This window comes from Macrobrachium nipponense, chromosome 32 (assembly GCF_015104395.2).
Source record: "Macrobrachium nipponense isolate FS-2020 chromosome 32, ASM1510439v2, whole genome shotgun sequence".
NCBI classification, from domain to species: domain Eukaryota; kingdom Metazoa; phylum Arthropoda; class Malacostraca; order Decapoda; family Palaemonidae; genus Macrobrachium; species Macrobrachium nipponense.
Window position 1 is genome coordinate 34,309,153 of NC_061094.1, and position 16,009 is coordinate 34,325,161.

A 16,009-nucleotide genomic window follows, 5' to 3' on the forward strand; every position below is an offset into this window, starting at 1 on the left:
ACTGATATTAGGCTATAATAGAACTCTACTTTATGGGCGTCTAATAAAGGAATATAACCTAGTTTCTTTCTCCCGTCCGTTTTTTCCAAAGTTAACGTCAGATCTTTAATAGGCATGAGGTGTGGAGATAACACACCCTTTGTCGCTAACGTAATAGCTTCTACATAATCTTTTGATTTCTCAATAAAATGTGATATTTTCACACGGATATGAACTATTTTCGAACTATAGTAAGCTAAAGTAGCCAGCAAATGTTGAACTTCCATGACCTGATCGATATTATTTGAATGTTCGTTTACTATACTCATTATTTGATTGATTGAAGATAACTGACTGCGAAGTTCGGACAAAGCTAATTCGGTTTTGTGTTGCAAAAAGTCAATTCTTTTATTTTGATTATTTATCTTAAGGCGATTTGAAATTCCTAAGCTAGATTCGCAACAGATCCTAAAGATGTTTGTTTTTTAGTCCAGCCAGAACAAGCGGGTTTTGCGGCGTTCGAGATTATTGTGCCGCACAGACCACATCAGCAGGTCACGAGCAAGTTCCTCTGCCTCGGCGGTTTTATTTTGTATGTCATAAGACAACATTTCCGCGACGCTTAGGGTTTGAGCTAGCGAAATCTCTGAGTTAGCATGAAAATTACGTTGGTGCATTTCCTTAAGCGAAATAGCAAACCTCATCAGGTCAGTTCTTTAAGGTTAGGAACGTCATCTTCAGGCAAAAATATGGCTTGCATATCCACTTCTATGACTATATTACTTGACACGATGAAAACATCGTCTGTTCTCTCGATAATCGAGCCATGATTAAATTCTATTTCTTTCGTCCTAGCGCTCTTTCCATACAACAAAGATGTCTGAATACACAATATCACTCCTAACAATAACAGATTCATTTTCGAAAACCTGCAATGAGTAAAATATATGTAATAACTCGTGTAAAAGAATAGGTTTTACATACAAATATGATTAATATAATATATATACTATATATATATATAATAATATCTATATATATATATATTATATATATATATATATAAAAATTATTATACAAGTTTCATAAATACAACCATTTTTCCCTCACTCCATCTACCTTTCTTTAGATTCTGATATGTGCCAATGGAACTATTCTCACATCAGTGGGTTTGGATACATTTTGAACCCTAAATCTATTGGCCGTTAATATTTCTAAAATGTTAAACGGGCCTTCAAACTTAGGTGTCAGTTTATAATTTAAACCCTTACGTACGTATACTTGTATGTATACCTGATCGCCCACGGCATATGTTCTAGTTGGCTTAGCTATTTTTATCATGATTTTTTTCATTATTATTTGTGCTTCTTCTAGATTCTTACGAAGTATATTATATTGACTTATGCTTGCATCCATAACCATTCCTTTAGAGGATTTGATATATTAGTTGTAGGCGTTAGTACATGGAAAGGTGTTCTAGCTGGGATACCGTACAGTGCCTCGTGCGGTGTCATTTTAATAGACACATGATACGAGTGATTAAGTGTGCTTAGTACCGCAGGTATGGCAATGTCCCAGTTGGGGTCTGCCCCCCCTAAGGTGACCCTTAAAATGTTTTAAACCTTACGATTTGCCCTTTCCACTAGCCCATTAGACTCTGGGTGATAGATCATGGTATTGATTTTCTTTATACAAAGGAATTCGCACAAGGAGTTAAGGAAATGATTATTGAACTCCCCCGCCCGAGTCTGATATAATGGTGTGTGGAATTCCATGTTTACAAATGTAGCACTCGTAAAACTTTCTAGCGCACTCGACTGCGGTTTTTGTTTTAAGCGCTATCAGTTCTGTATATCGAGTCAAAGCATCTATGATTACTAGGAGGTGCTTATTTCCTCTGTCTGACTCGTAAAATCCTGTTAATAAATCTAAATGTACTCTTTCAAAGGGTTGATTTGGCACGGGGTAAGCCCCTAGGCTGACAGGTGTCTTCGTGTGCCCTTTGTATTCTTGACAAGTGCGACAATTTGCTATGTGCTTTTTTATATCTGTAAGCATCGTATGCCAATAAAATAAGGATTTGCTTTTCTGTGACATTAAGGAATAACCCGGGTGTCCATGCAGTGGATTTCATGCAACCATTTAAGACAGTGGGTATGAGTGAGATAGGTACCACCACCTGGTTGTTATTCAACTGTGGTGTGTTGCGGGTTTTCCTCGTCACGGATCTACACAGGATATTATCTTTGATGATATAATTCTGCTGCTTATACTTTATGTATTCCTTTTCCTTCGGATTTCCGTTTAACGCAATGATGATTTTTTCTATTTGCGGATCTTTTCTTTGTTCTGTCTGTAATAGTTCAGCACTCCAGCCAGATCTTGCCTGTTCAGATATAGTTTTAACAATGGGCGTGGAGGTTGAGATATCTATTAATTCAGCTAATGGCTCGGTACAAGATGAAGAGGGGTTGCGTGATAATGCGTCAGCAATGATATTTGCTTTCCCAGGTAAGTACCCGATCCTCGCGCCAAAGTCCTGGATGATCATGTGCCACCGAGTTCGCTTAGGGCTGTGAATAAAGCCTTCAAAGAAGTCGGTTAGGGGCTTATGATCAGTGAGAACCTTGACGGGATAACCGTATATTATAAATTTAAAATGCACGAGTGACTTAACAATAGCGAGCCCTTCCTTGTCTATTACTGCATATTTACTTTCAGAAGGTCTCAGTTTACGTGAATAAAAAGCTATAGGGAAAAACTGTTTATCATATTGTTGAAGCATTACCCCACCTACTCCTAGGTCTGAGGCGTCTGTTGCTATGAAGAATTCCTTACCGAAGTCAGGAAATTTCAAGATAGGAGAACTACACAGTTCATCTTTCAATTTATCGAACGCCTGTTGATGAATTTCAGACCATATGAAATCTACGCCCTTTTTTATAAGATCGGTTAGGGGAGCGGCTATGATGGAGTAGTTTCTAATAAACCTCCTATAGTATCCGCTACACCCTAAAAATTGCTGTATTCCCTTGACGTTAGTAGGTATCGGAAAGTTACGGATAGCCGATACCTTATCATGGACTACTTTAAGACCTTCACTAGAAACCGTGAAACCTAAATAGACTAGTTCTGTTTTAAAAAATTAACACTTACTTATCTTTACCCTTAAATTATGCTGCTTAGTCTTTGTAAGCACTAGCTCTAATTTACGTAGATGTTCTTCTAATGTATTGGAAAAGATTACTAGGTCATCCATGTAGGCATGTAGGATATCTCCTAACAAGTCTCCAAACACAATGTTTATCATACAAGTAAAAGTTATGGGAGCACAACGTAAACCAAAAGGCATACGCAAAATTCATAATGTCCCCTGGCTGTGCTGAAGGCAGTGTATGGGATACTCTCTTGTTCCAACGGAATCTGATGAAATCCTTTTAGTAGGTCCAAGCTGGTGAAATATTTGTTCTGACCTAGTAGAGATAGGATATCATCAGTACATGGTACTGGGAATCGGTCAGGGATTGTTTCTTCATTTAAACGACGAAAATCGACGCATATCCGCCAAGTTCGATCTTTTTTCGGTACTACTATTAACGGAAAATTATAAGGGCTGTTTGATTTCCTAATGACTCCTTCTTTTAGCATTTTACCTACTTCCTCTGTTATCTCATTCTGAAATTTCATAGGAAGTCGGTACGAAGGTACATAGATTACTTTCTGTTTGTCCTTGAGCCTTATTTGATGCTCGATGACATCCGTTTTTCCTAAGGTTCCATCCGTAGTGGAAAAAACATCATGATATTCAGTTAAAAGATTCAAAAATTTCTGCTGAATTTCTTCTTCTTGAATGTCCTTATTGATTTTGTTCTTTATAGATTGCAAAAGGGATTCATCCGCAACTGATTGAGCGTGATTTATCTCAGCTACGGTAAGAATGCGATGTTTATAAACTTCCGCATCCAAGATATGTTGATTTTTGTGGATTACTAAAGTGGTATTCAAATGATTACAGACTTCGATGTGACATTGTTGTTGTGAGCCGACTGTATAAATGGCTTGTGTGACGGATAATCCGTGTGTTTTCAGAGTTTCGGAAAGGATTAACGTTTCAGATCCTGGCAAGGTTTTCTTTACACGCACTAGTATGTTCGAAGTTACGTTCGGCTCGAGAGTTTGCGTGCAAGCTGATGTTACGGGCGAGCGAGAGTTCTGTTGGGTTGCATGTATTATTTCTTGGTTCATGAGATAGGTGATTGGTCTTCAATGTAAGTGACTACTCTGTCTGTCTCTTTATATCTAAAACTGATTTTAGGGTATTAGAAGACTTATAGAATTTCCCTTTGATATACACGCCGTGTTTTGCAGGTGCTAAGATAATATTTTGAGTGCCCATAGACGGGTATCCGATAATTACTGCGGGATACATATTAATGTTTTGTACAACGATAAAGGTATCGGAAAACGTGCGCTTACCGACCTTGTACTGTACATGAGTTACTCCTACCACATTTAATTCATTATTTCCTATGCCTGAGAGTCTTATTCCGGACTTCTCTATAGGGAAATTTGAAAAGAGTAAATGATGAGTCCTTAAATCCATGATATTACGTGGACTACCAGAATCAAAGAACAAAGTGAATGACTTATGGTCCAAATTTACTGCATGTAAGGTTGGTCGCAACTCGTCTTGACTAATAATTGCATGAATTTGTTGCAAATCTACGGGAACCTGCACAGATTTTTTGGATTCGGCCGTGTGTTTCATAGGAAAATCAATTGCCTCACAATGATCTGATAAATGATTAAACTGATTATTTGATACAAAAGATGTTGATATTGATGACCCAACATCGCCCTCTCCCCCCTTGGAGCGAACTACTTGGTATTTGCTTTGTTTATCACACCTTGAAAATTCGCTTGTCCTTGCAAGTTCTGGCTAGACGGCCCAGGAACAGAGGTACCTGAAGCACGATTTGTTTGTTTCTGCTGTTGTGCAGCATTTCCGTTTGCTTGTTTCTTTTTATAGTACTGAGGACCCTTCTTTTTATTTGCACTGGCAACTGGTTGCGTGTTTGTAGGATTCTGCTGTTGATTCCTCGAGTAGCAACGATTATATGAATGAGTGGAACTATTATGTATTGAACAAAAACGCGTCCGACAGCCTGAAATCATGTGACCTGGTCGTTTACAGTTATAACAAACCATCCCTGCAACTTGATTATTATTATGTACCACGTTTACTTGTTGTGGCTTGTTCTCATTTTTTGCAAAAACTTGAATGAGCGAAGGATCTACGTCGGTACATTTAGACATGTGTTTTTTTATTTGTTTATACACATCTAATTCCGTACTGTTGGGCTGCAATTTTTTTGTCAAAACACCGCACTAACGCTTCAGGCAACATTGCAGTAATACTCGTAAGGTAAATCAAACGGATAAAATCTTTCACGGCGATTTTGGCACTCGTAACCCACCCGGAGTTACTTAAACTAACTTGATATTCATTTAGCCGGTCGGCAATTAGCGCCGCCCGCTCGACAACATTAAGCTGAGTCATAGAGGTTTGGTTATGGATATTTCTCAATGCCAATACTACATCTAAAGCCTCTTCACCCCCATACATGGCACGTAATCTGATTTTGAACTCGTCCCATGTAGTCGCCTCTTGGAAAGAAACACCCCTTAGATAAGCACTTGCGTCTCCTTTAGCAAAGTCTATGAAGCTTTTGGCCTCCTGTAATTGTACTGCTGGGTCTGTGATGCTTTTTGCATTTAAATGAGCGTCTACAGATGAGATCCATGCCTCAACATTTTGAGGCAGGAACCCATTGACCCGACCTTGAAAAGGGACAATTGCTGACCTCGCGCTCACGAGAGTCACCACATTGGGGTTGCCAGCCGGAGTAGTTGCCATGTTCACTTTTACTTTTTTCTTATCACTTCTATTCCTTGCGGTCCTATCAAAATATCTATAAGAGTACACTCGACCACTACGTAAACGCATATGCAATATACTGTATAAATGTGTTATAATAATAGGAAAATCCCCCAAAAGATACAAAAATACAGATAATTTGATAAAAATATTATACGGAGAATTCCTGCAAGAAACGATTAGCAACAACGAGAAGAGAAAAAAAATAATCTGCGGGCGAGAACTCGTAGTTGAAGATTGATTCTGTAATGAAGGAAGATTAAGATGGTGAACAACTCACCCCCAGAATACTGGACGATCGACTCCTGATGAACAACACTTCACTGAGGAAAGAACCTGAATAGATAAAATGGTACTTAGCTCAAGATTATATGGTGAAGGATTGTTGACATGGGATGACGTCTCAGTTCCTGTCGTCTCGCGTCGGAAGTCGTGATGACGTCACGGTCTTCTCTCAGGCGCACGATGCATGAAGAAGTCCAAGATTGTTGACGTCACAGCCTCCGTCCTCGCATTACTTCCTCTTGCTCTACTCTTTGCGTCCTTGCTAGTGATTGCGCGATGTTTCCTTTGTGTTTCCTTTATGTGTTTTCTTCTTTCTGTTGATGTTCGATGCTGCTCTCGTCCGGTGTTGATTCTCGAAGATAAGTGACAACAGTCACTCAAACGTCGATGTTGATGCTTGTATACTTCTCGATGAAGGACATATCTTCGTCTTCATAAAATGTTGCGTTGATTGAAGATCCTGTTTCCTCTGTTTAGTTTTGATTTCGAAGGTGGAAGTTGGTTCTTGTAGATCTTCGGTCGGCTGATATGGGTCTTGTTAATCTTATTCTTCGTCTGAAGCTGCCACCAGTCTTAGTCTCTTCGCTTTTGCGAAAGACTTTTTTGTTTCTCCTTACGACTGTCATTCGTAAGTATTTCTGGTTCCTTTCATCTCCTATGTGATATCTTAGTAGAGTGGTTCTTCTTAAACTAAAGGAGAGGATTCAAACAGATAAGTTGAAAAGATATAACAACTTTATTCTGTAACTCCATACTAAGAGATGCAGTTCGGTCGGGAGACCGATATGTTTGAATGCTGGCACGGAACTGCCATTCTAAAGCATCACGTCGATAGCGGAACATTAGCTATCTCAGCGATTCATATAAAAACATACGTAGTCCGCCGGCTCGGAAGTTACAAGTTTCCGGCGTAGGTTAACAGGTCAACCGCTTCCCATGGAAGTTGTTGTGCAAAGTTATCAGTAATGCAAAATAATGACAATGTACAGATTTAAACCAGGCTACTGCAGACAGCGCATAGCGTAATCTAGATCTGCATTGGTCACGTAGGACCCTCCTAATGCCATGACCTCAGGTCATGGGTTTTTATTTACAGATACTGTAATATTAAAATGTATTTATTACACATATGACACTGGTACAAACTACATAGTGTAAAGCCTTCATCTCACCAACTCAGTTGATCATCCCATACATGCTGGTTACAATTGGATTAGAGTCATTAGTCCATTTAAAAGCTCCAGGGTCATACTTGAAATTTGTTCCCGAGTCTTTGTAGGAACGGATATTATGATTATTCGTCTGGGATATTTAGTGTTTTGGTACTGTTTCATGAAACACTGAAGCCAGGTGATCCGAGACTTCTGATATGCATACTGAATCACTCACTGTTGGCGTAGCAATTGCGGGAGCAGTAAGGACAAGCGTGGTTGTCTAAGGGATATAAATGTTTGATTTTGATTTGATTTATATAGATTTTTGGCATTATGCCAAGCACTGGGGCAACTAAGGCCATTCAGCGCTGAAACGGAAATTGACAGTAAAAGGTTTGAAAGGTGTTACAGGAGGAAAAACTCGCAGTTGCACTATGAAACAATTGTTAGGGGAGGGTGGGCAGTAAGATGGAAAAGAGACTATGAACGGAGCTACAGTAAAAGGAATGAAAGTAGTTGCAGCCAGGGGCCGAAGGGACGCTGCAAAGAACCTTAAGTAATGCCTACATTGCACCGAATGAGGGGCACTGACGGTATTAACCTCCCTACGGGGAAGGTTAAGTATATCTTAGTTTAACCAGACCACTGAGCTGATTAACAACTCCCCTAAGGCTGGCCAGAAGGATTAGATATTTTGACGTTTCTAGGAACCAATTGGTCACCTAGCAATGGGACCTACAGCTTATTGTGAGATCTGAGCCACATTTTATCGAGAAATGAATTTCTATCACCAGAAATATATTCCTCTGATTCCACGTTGGCCGCGCCGAGAATCGAACTTTGGATCACCGGATTGGTAGCCAAGCGTGAAAACCACTCGTCCAACGAAGAACTCCTACGGGGAAGGGATATATATGGATATTACAGATATAAAGGGATGAAAACAGGGGACAGTCGGGGAGGGATAACTATGCCGACGTTACGCAGTTCAATAGCCAAGGAAGAAATACCCCGAGAAACCTTGGTTATATGTGGAGAACCTTGATGAAGCCTTGGCCTAATAGAACACCCACGAGCCCTTGCGGTTTTGAGCATGTTCAAAATTCCGTGGAACAGTCATAGTTTTTAAATCTTAGGCCATCCGAGGTGGAACTGCATAGGATATATCCCTCATAATAATGGGAGGGCATTAGGAGACATCCTGGAACATCAGTGGATATTCTGCCTGTTCTTTGAACAGGATTAACTCCTCTTATACAATCATCTTATCAAAAGCAGTTGATTGTTGCATTATATACTGTATATTATTATATGCTGTCAATTTCATAATGCATATATCCTCTCCTTGACTGCATGAAATGTACGAAAAGTGTCTGAAACATTTTCAGATTCTTTATTTAGCTTAGAGTTATAGGATGTCTAAAAATGTATGTTCAGATTTCGCATAACATAATTTAAAAGTTAATATAATGTAGAATGTGAAAAGAGAGAGAGATTAACTTTTTCCATTCCAAGCTAGAAATTGTTTCCATAACTTGTCATCGCCTCAAGATTAGGGGAGCTCGAGGTCTCTCTTTTGTTTTCATAACATGTCAATCTTACTTGCTCGAGTCTGTTTCGGACGAGTATGTCTTTGTTGGGCATACTATGTACAGGACTGGTTTCAGACATGTATGTCTTTGTCGAGATGTCACGTGAAGATTTTACGATTTTTCTGTAAAGTTATTTCATATTAGAAGCTTCTAGAAGGTTTGCACCATCTTTCGCAAGCCTTAAACGTTTCACATACGTCTGATGCCTCTCATTTCATATAAGTAGTTAGATATGTTTTTTTACTATCTAATATTACTAGTAAATTAACTCTTATATCTCTCGATTTGTCAAAAGAGACTTTGTTGACTCGTAAGTAATTTAATTTTGAAATGGGAAGTTTGTGACGTCAGTCAAGTTCTTTATGCCTCGCCCATACAAGTGTGTCTTGGTCATTACAGACTTTGAATTCCTGGCATAGAGAGCTCTCTCTCTCTCTCTCTCTCCATCGTCACTTTTGATTTCATATTAACGTAAAGATTTTATACATAATGAATGGCCACTCGTGAATTTTAGATTTCGTATTTCTTAGAGTTATTTAGTATTATTTAGTGCTTATTGTGGAATCTGAACAAACATTGTACAAGTGTGTAATGGTGCCTTTTCTTTTTTGAAATGTGAATCGGTGAAAATTTTGAACTAGCTGCAGCAGAAAAAAAAATGGTACCAGGGTAATGTGCTATTGTATGTTTATTAGTTGCAACTGATAGTTACAGTGATTTGGTGAAACATTTAAATTTTTACACATTGCAAATTTTTGTTTTGTATTTGTTTCATTTGAAGTGATTTTTTGTGCATTTATCCATTTTTCTTATTGAAGTGATTTTTTGTGCATTTATCCATTTTCTTATTGAAGTGTGTTTTTATTTTATATTCTGTGTGATTAGTGCTATTTACAATTTGGGCACTTCCACATTTATCTGTGATGTGTTTTCATTTGCATTCACAATTTGATTAACTTAGTTATTTTCAATAATTAATCATTGCACATGTAATTGAATGTAACACTTGTGAATTAATTTGCATTTACTTAGAATTCTTTTCAAGTTTTATTGTTGTTTAGCACTTGTGAATTAATTTCCAAATTTTACTTATTACCTGTCACTTTTGAATTTCGATTAACTAAGCAATTTTCTTGAACTTGTGATAAATTATATTTTAGTAATTTTACTTAATTAATTCAAGAATCAATTAAACTTTGCTTTGTTTTCAAGTATCGTAAATTTCCCTGATATTGTGAATTTTTCTTATAAATTTTGAGCTTGATAATAAATTTTTGTATTTAAAATTTTTATAAGTGTTTTCTTTTTCACCAGTATATAAGTATATTTTTGTATAGGTAGAAACATAGAGTGGCAATTGAGCTGTTTTCCTTCAATTTTCTTGAAGTGACTTAGAACCAGGGAAGTACTTAGACTTTTGAAATCAGGGAAATACTTAGACTTTTAACGTTGTTGATGGAGTGATGCCCTTTATTGATTTGATTACATATAGGATTACCTCACACCTGTTTTAATGAACTTAGTCTGATTTTCTGCAATACTGGTAAGTTGTTTAAGGGATCACTGTTGCCTTTAAAGTATTCAGTCGTATTTTACTTGTGATGAAGGTTCGGGTGTCTGGCTGTTGTGAGGTACTCATTTAATGATTGGTAAGTGTAGTAACCAGATACTTGGCACTTCGTCACAATACGTATAAGCTAGGGTGGCAAACAGTAGAACCGAACACACAGGAGTATGAAACAACAAGCGGAGTAAACCTTGTAACTGACTATGGGTGTGCATGTAATTTACAAATCTTGTTTTTCAACATGTCACTGACCATGTACTCGACTCCCTTCACTCAATATCAGCAAATTTTGCTTGCTCTTTTGAAAAAAAAGACTCAAGATTATACTTACATAAGTTGATATTCATGCATTTATCATATATTTCTATATTAAAACCATACTCAATACTATGTCCAACATATTAGTGCGCACAAAATTTTTTGCACCTTTCCACTTAATGACACGATAGGTTCACTAACATGAACAAAGCTGCATTGTTATTATGTGCATATATTATGCATTCTTATTCTGTTTGGCTCTCTTTTCCAATACAATTCCAGTTTTGCCAACTTTTGAAATATTTCGCATTACATTACATAAATGGGGTTTGTTATAGCTGACAAAGCCTTTTGGTATTACAGTCCACACTGTAGCATGGAGACATTTTTTAAAAAGTTTGGCCTATTCAAAAGGAACACCTCATAGAGGAAGTGAATAGATGTTGCTGTTTATTTACAGAGATGAGCCTCAACAACAGAATTTCTGTACTATATATTTGGCCTTTTACTGAAGAAATCAGGGTGTCTCTAAAGGTCATGTGATCGAGTAATTCAGTCAGTGTTACATCACGAATATTTTCGAGTGGAGTAGCAAACAGTTACTTATGATATATCAAATTATGTAATAAATACTAAACACACATACTGTTCATAATTTTTAATGCTGAAGCTTTGCATATTATGTGATACACTTAACAGGAAAAGAAAACTAAAATCAGATGAGAAAATGGAGTTCACAATAAAACATGAAGCTATCTCTGAAGTCAAAACCAGTCAAAACTTCGATTTTGAATGAAAATTCCAGTTCATCATAGACTCCTGTGTCTGACCTGGAGGAGACTCCTATTATATTATATTATATTATATTAGATATGTATATATATATATATATATATATATATATATATATATATATATATACATATATAATGCGTATGTGTGTATGTGTGTACGAGTGTGTGTGTCAACATTAAGCAGTATCCCCTACCAGGCGTGACTCGCAAGGGAATAAGAGGCAATGACACCGACACATTCACACTTATACTGTTGAATCGTGTAGGAATCGTGGATGAACTCCTTGTGCAGAAAAAATTCCACAACACTAGTAGCTCCATACACTTTTATGTAAAAGGCTCAGCAGCAGTGCATTGGAATCCCTGTACGCACTACACAATTCACTCCTAACTTATTTGCACTCTCTCACTTCATGGATGTCGAGGGCTGTCCTTTCCATGGGCCCTTTCATGCCATCTATCCGTCCCTTTCTAGATCCTCTTCTTATCTTTCCTCCCAGCAGTTCCAAATTGCATACTTTTTAAATCAAACTATCATTTTCCATTCCTTCTACATGACTGTACCATCTAAAATCTCTTGATTTCGTCTTTCCCACGACTCTCTTATCCTTTCAATCTGTCTTATGCCACACATATTTAAATATACACTAATTGTCATCTCCAGAGATTCCATCTTCTTTCTTTCTTTCGCATTCAACATGTGCACTTCACTTACAGGAGAGTTAGTTCAACCATCCCTGCATCTGTAGATGCTCCAAGTTTCCTCCAAATCTTTTGCACACATTCTGCTACCTTTCTAGCTTCCCCAACTCTGTGGACCACCTCTTCCTTCGTCCTACAGTCATCTAAATTCCTTACTGAGAAATAGTTATAAGCATCTACTACGTCCATTCTCTTACTATACATATTAACATTCCCTGCTTGGTTCCCTATTTTTTCATTGGAATTTACTTTCAATTTCCTCGTTTTGAAAACACTTCCAACCTCTTTCATTAATCATGTAGTTCCTCATCACTGGCCCCAGTCAGACATTCCAAACCTCAGACATTCCACACTCTTTCCACAACCCATCTTCTTATTCTACATCTGCTGCCCTTTATCTGACTTCCACATCACTTCATTCATATGGATATTAAATAGCCAAGAAAAAGTAATCCACCCTTGCCTCAGACCCGTTTTTACACAACACTATACTCTGTTTTTTTTTTTTTTTCCATCTGTCCATCCGCCTGTGGTAGTCGCGCATGGTAACACTGCATCCCGGGCTTTAAAGTTACGCTATGCGTAAGTTTTAGGTAAATAAAAAGACATCTTGGTGTACATTTGCAACTGAAAAGTATTTTAATAATTTACTGTATGCGAATTACACCGTTAATATTCAAAATAGGATATTATTTAAAGCCCGGGACGCAGTGTTACCATGCGCAAGCACCACAGGCGGATGGACAGATGGGAATAAACAGAGTATAGTCATTCAAACCTAAAAAAAAAAAAACATATGCTTTATTTCCATCATAAATCCTTTTACTCCTTCTAGAATTCCCTCTCAACAACTTCCCTCTGAACAACTTCCCTCGATGCCTCTGTGTCACTTCTGTCATAAGCTCGTTCTCTGTTTATGTCTGCCGCATGCAGCTTTCACATCTACTTCCAAACTTATCACATAACATTTTCACTGTATCCACGAGCTCTCCTCCCTTTCTAAACCCCCAATAAAACCTGTCATTTACTTTCCTAACCAAAATCATACCAAACACCTTCCTTAGTAGACTTCGCAGTTATGATCATAAAATTCTTGCCGTGTCCTTTATCACCATTACGTTTATAAAAAAAAAAAATAAATAAATAAGGAAAAAAGGGACAGCTATTTCGCTCAGCTCTTCCTTTGGAACTTTTCCTTCTTTCAGACATACCATCTGCCATAAGTCCTTTTACACTTGAATGGGAAGCTACCAGCGCGCGTTATACTATGCAGATATCACAAACACACACTAAGCAGTTTTATCTTACTGTATGTAGCTCCAGAGGGAAAGGAAAACAATAGTCATTGCTACATTCCCACTTTAACTGCTCGTTTGTGGATGACATGCGGTGCAAAAAAACCTTTACAACATTAGCCACTACTAAATCTATACACACTGTGCCATTGACATCTGTCTTTTGTGTAATAATACGATTCCCGAATATTAGAGCTCTTCCTTTCTAGTGTCCGCAAAACATCTGCCCAATATTTTATAGATATCCTTCTCCTCCTACCTTCTAACACTTGCAGTGTTTTCATTCTTATCACCAAACTATTGTCCTCCATTCTTTCCACACGACCAAACCATTTCAAAACACTGCGACCCATCTTTTCACTTACAAGACCCTTTATACAAATTCAGAGTACTTATCTTTCCAGTCGTTCTTATGACACATATACAACACAAACAATTCATCTCAACAGCTTCAGTCTTTTTCATTTACATTTAACATCTACACTTCCCTTCCGTAAAGAAGACATAGTTCAACAATCCCCTCCAACATTCCACCATATGCTCCGAGTCTTCCTTGCTTTTGTTTTGCGAGTCCCCTGGTTTCTTGTCTTCCATCATCCATTATATTTCATTAACTCTCAAAATACTGATATGAATCAGCTGCTTCCATTCTCCCACCGTGATGATCAACTTTCACATCTCCAGCTTACAGCCTTCTAGTTTCCACTTGCTCCATTTTAATTTCAGCTTTCTCCTCTTGGAAACGCTTTCAAATTCTCACTTGTTTCTGTAGTTGCTCTTTAATATTCCTAATCTACGTGTCATCTGCGTAATCTTAGCTCTCAACAGTGCGGTAATGTTAATAGATAATAACAGTATCAAGATTGCAAACTAAGGAAATAGGTCAAAGGCATGAAGAACTCTATTTGGTCTCAAAAACTGTCCTTTTGTTGCTTGTCTTACCAAACGTTGTCTGAGTAACCTTACTCGTGCCACCACAAATAGCCTTCAGTAATTAAAGGCTTAGCGGTGGCATGTGTGGAATCCAACACAGCAGAGGCATTTTTAACAACAATATAAAAAGTATTATACATTGGTGTTCACTAATTCTGGTTAAAATTGAACCTTACTTATTGCCACATCTATCTTCATCCTTTCTGTAGAGAAAGGACTAGTGCATCAGAATCAGCCAAGCGCCATCAGTGATGTTACACATAAATGCCGTGAGTATTCAATCGTAAGCCTAAAACAGCCAAGGGTCGTTATCCATGTTTCCTTCCAGTTGCCAGAATCAGAGATCATCGCTAACCTAGTGGGTATGTGCCTCTTTGACATATGTACCTGTTCGTGACGAGAAAGGCGAGAAAAGAGGCGATTGATTTCGGTCAAAATGAAACCCACTCGCTCCAATTATTATAATGTTCAGTGTCACCCGAGAGGTTTTTTAATATACTTACTTCAGATTTTCACCGCAAGATCTAGTCCTCCACATGCCGTTGGAAATAGAGACGCAATATCCACTGCTTGGTTCATTATTGTCCCAGCTGGAAAAAAAGGAAATAATGAAGGAATGAGACACATAAGGTAATTCGTCCTTGACTTTAACACAAATAGAATAATGAACAATGAATGGACAGATATGAAGACGCGAGTGACTGAGATGATTAACCTTTCTTTGGCCTCTTGCATTTGGAGGGATTCTCAAGAAATTTCTCGTAATTCGAAGTCATTCTCAAATTTCTTTTTGGATACTAGCTCTAATCTTAAGGACATTTCTAAAAGAAGAACCTAAAATCCTTCTCCTTCTCTTCTTTAGTGTCGGTTTAATTCTTCATTTTTGACTGGTCATCAGCTCCTTTATCCTTTGATATTAGAAATATTTCGATGTGTTTATAGGAATAGCAAGGGCCTTCATAACTCTGGTCAAAGGCTTCAGAAGTCATAATTCTCTGAAGAAGAGACGTTCTCTGTTGGTATGTCAGGGACTAAGATCCACAACAGGCCTCGATATACTACTTCAGCACCTTAGAGCACTTATTACTATAGGACAAAAGACCTTGTCGGGTAGGATCTAATTTAATTACACTGAAGAAGAGCCATTCAGCTTCCATGGTGCACCTGCTACTCTTTATAGTTTGTTATATTATTTAAAATACGGTTTATTCTATGGTACATGTGTGTATATACATAGAAATGTATGTATGTATGTATGTATGTATGTATATATAAACATATATATATATATATATATATATATATATATATATATATATATATATATATATATATATAGTTAGTATATACAGGCACTGATCTACAAATGTCCTTTAATATCTAATTTGCTCTACCTCGGAGTTAATATATAGCCTTGTAGGTATTAACAACGTCACTGTACGTCCTGAAGTCTTGGTTCAGTGGTTCGAGTCCATGAGCCGACGAATTTATTGTCAACTAAAAATTCCATTT

At 37.6% G+C, this 16,009-nt stretch overlaps 1 protein-coding gene and 1 long non-coding RNA gene across 2 annotated transcripts in view; both read right to left on the reverse strand.

The window, feature by feature from the left end:
• LOC135207339 (eukaryotic translation initiation factor 3 subunit J-like) overlaps window positions 1-16,009 on the reverse strand; it is a 190,284-nt gene that overhangs the window by 51,286 nt on the left and 122,989 nt on the right. The window lies entirely within an intron of this gene.
• Window positions 11,712-16,009, reverse strand: part of LOC135207338 (uncharacterized) — a 6,315-nt gene continuing 2,017 nt past the window's right edge. Inside the window, exons 2-3 of the long non-coding RNA XR_010312958.1 lie at window positions 15,001-15,087; window positions 11,712-14,884 (exon numbers count right to left, since the gene is read on the reverse strand). This is a non-coding gene — a long non-coding RNA (uncharacterized LOC135207338). The remainder of the gene's footprint in view (window positions 14,885-15,000; window positions 15,088-16,009) is intronic.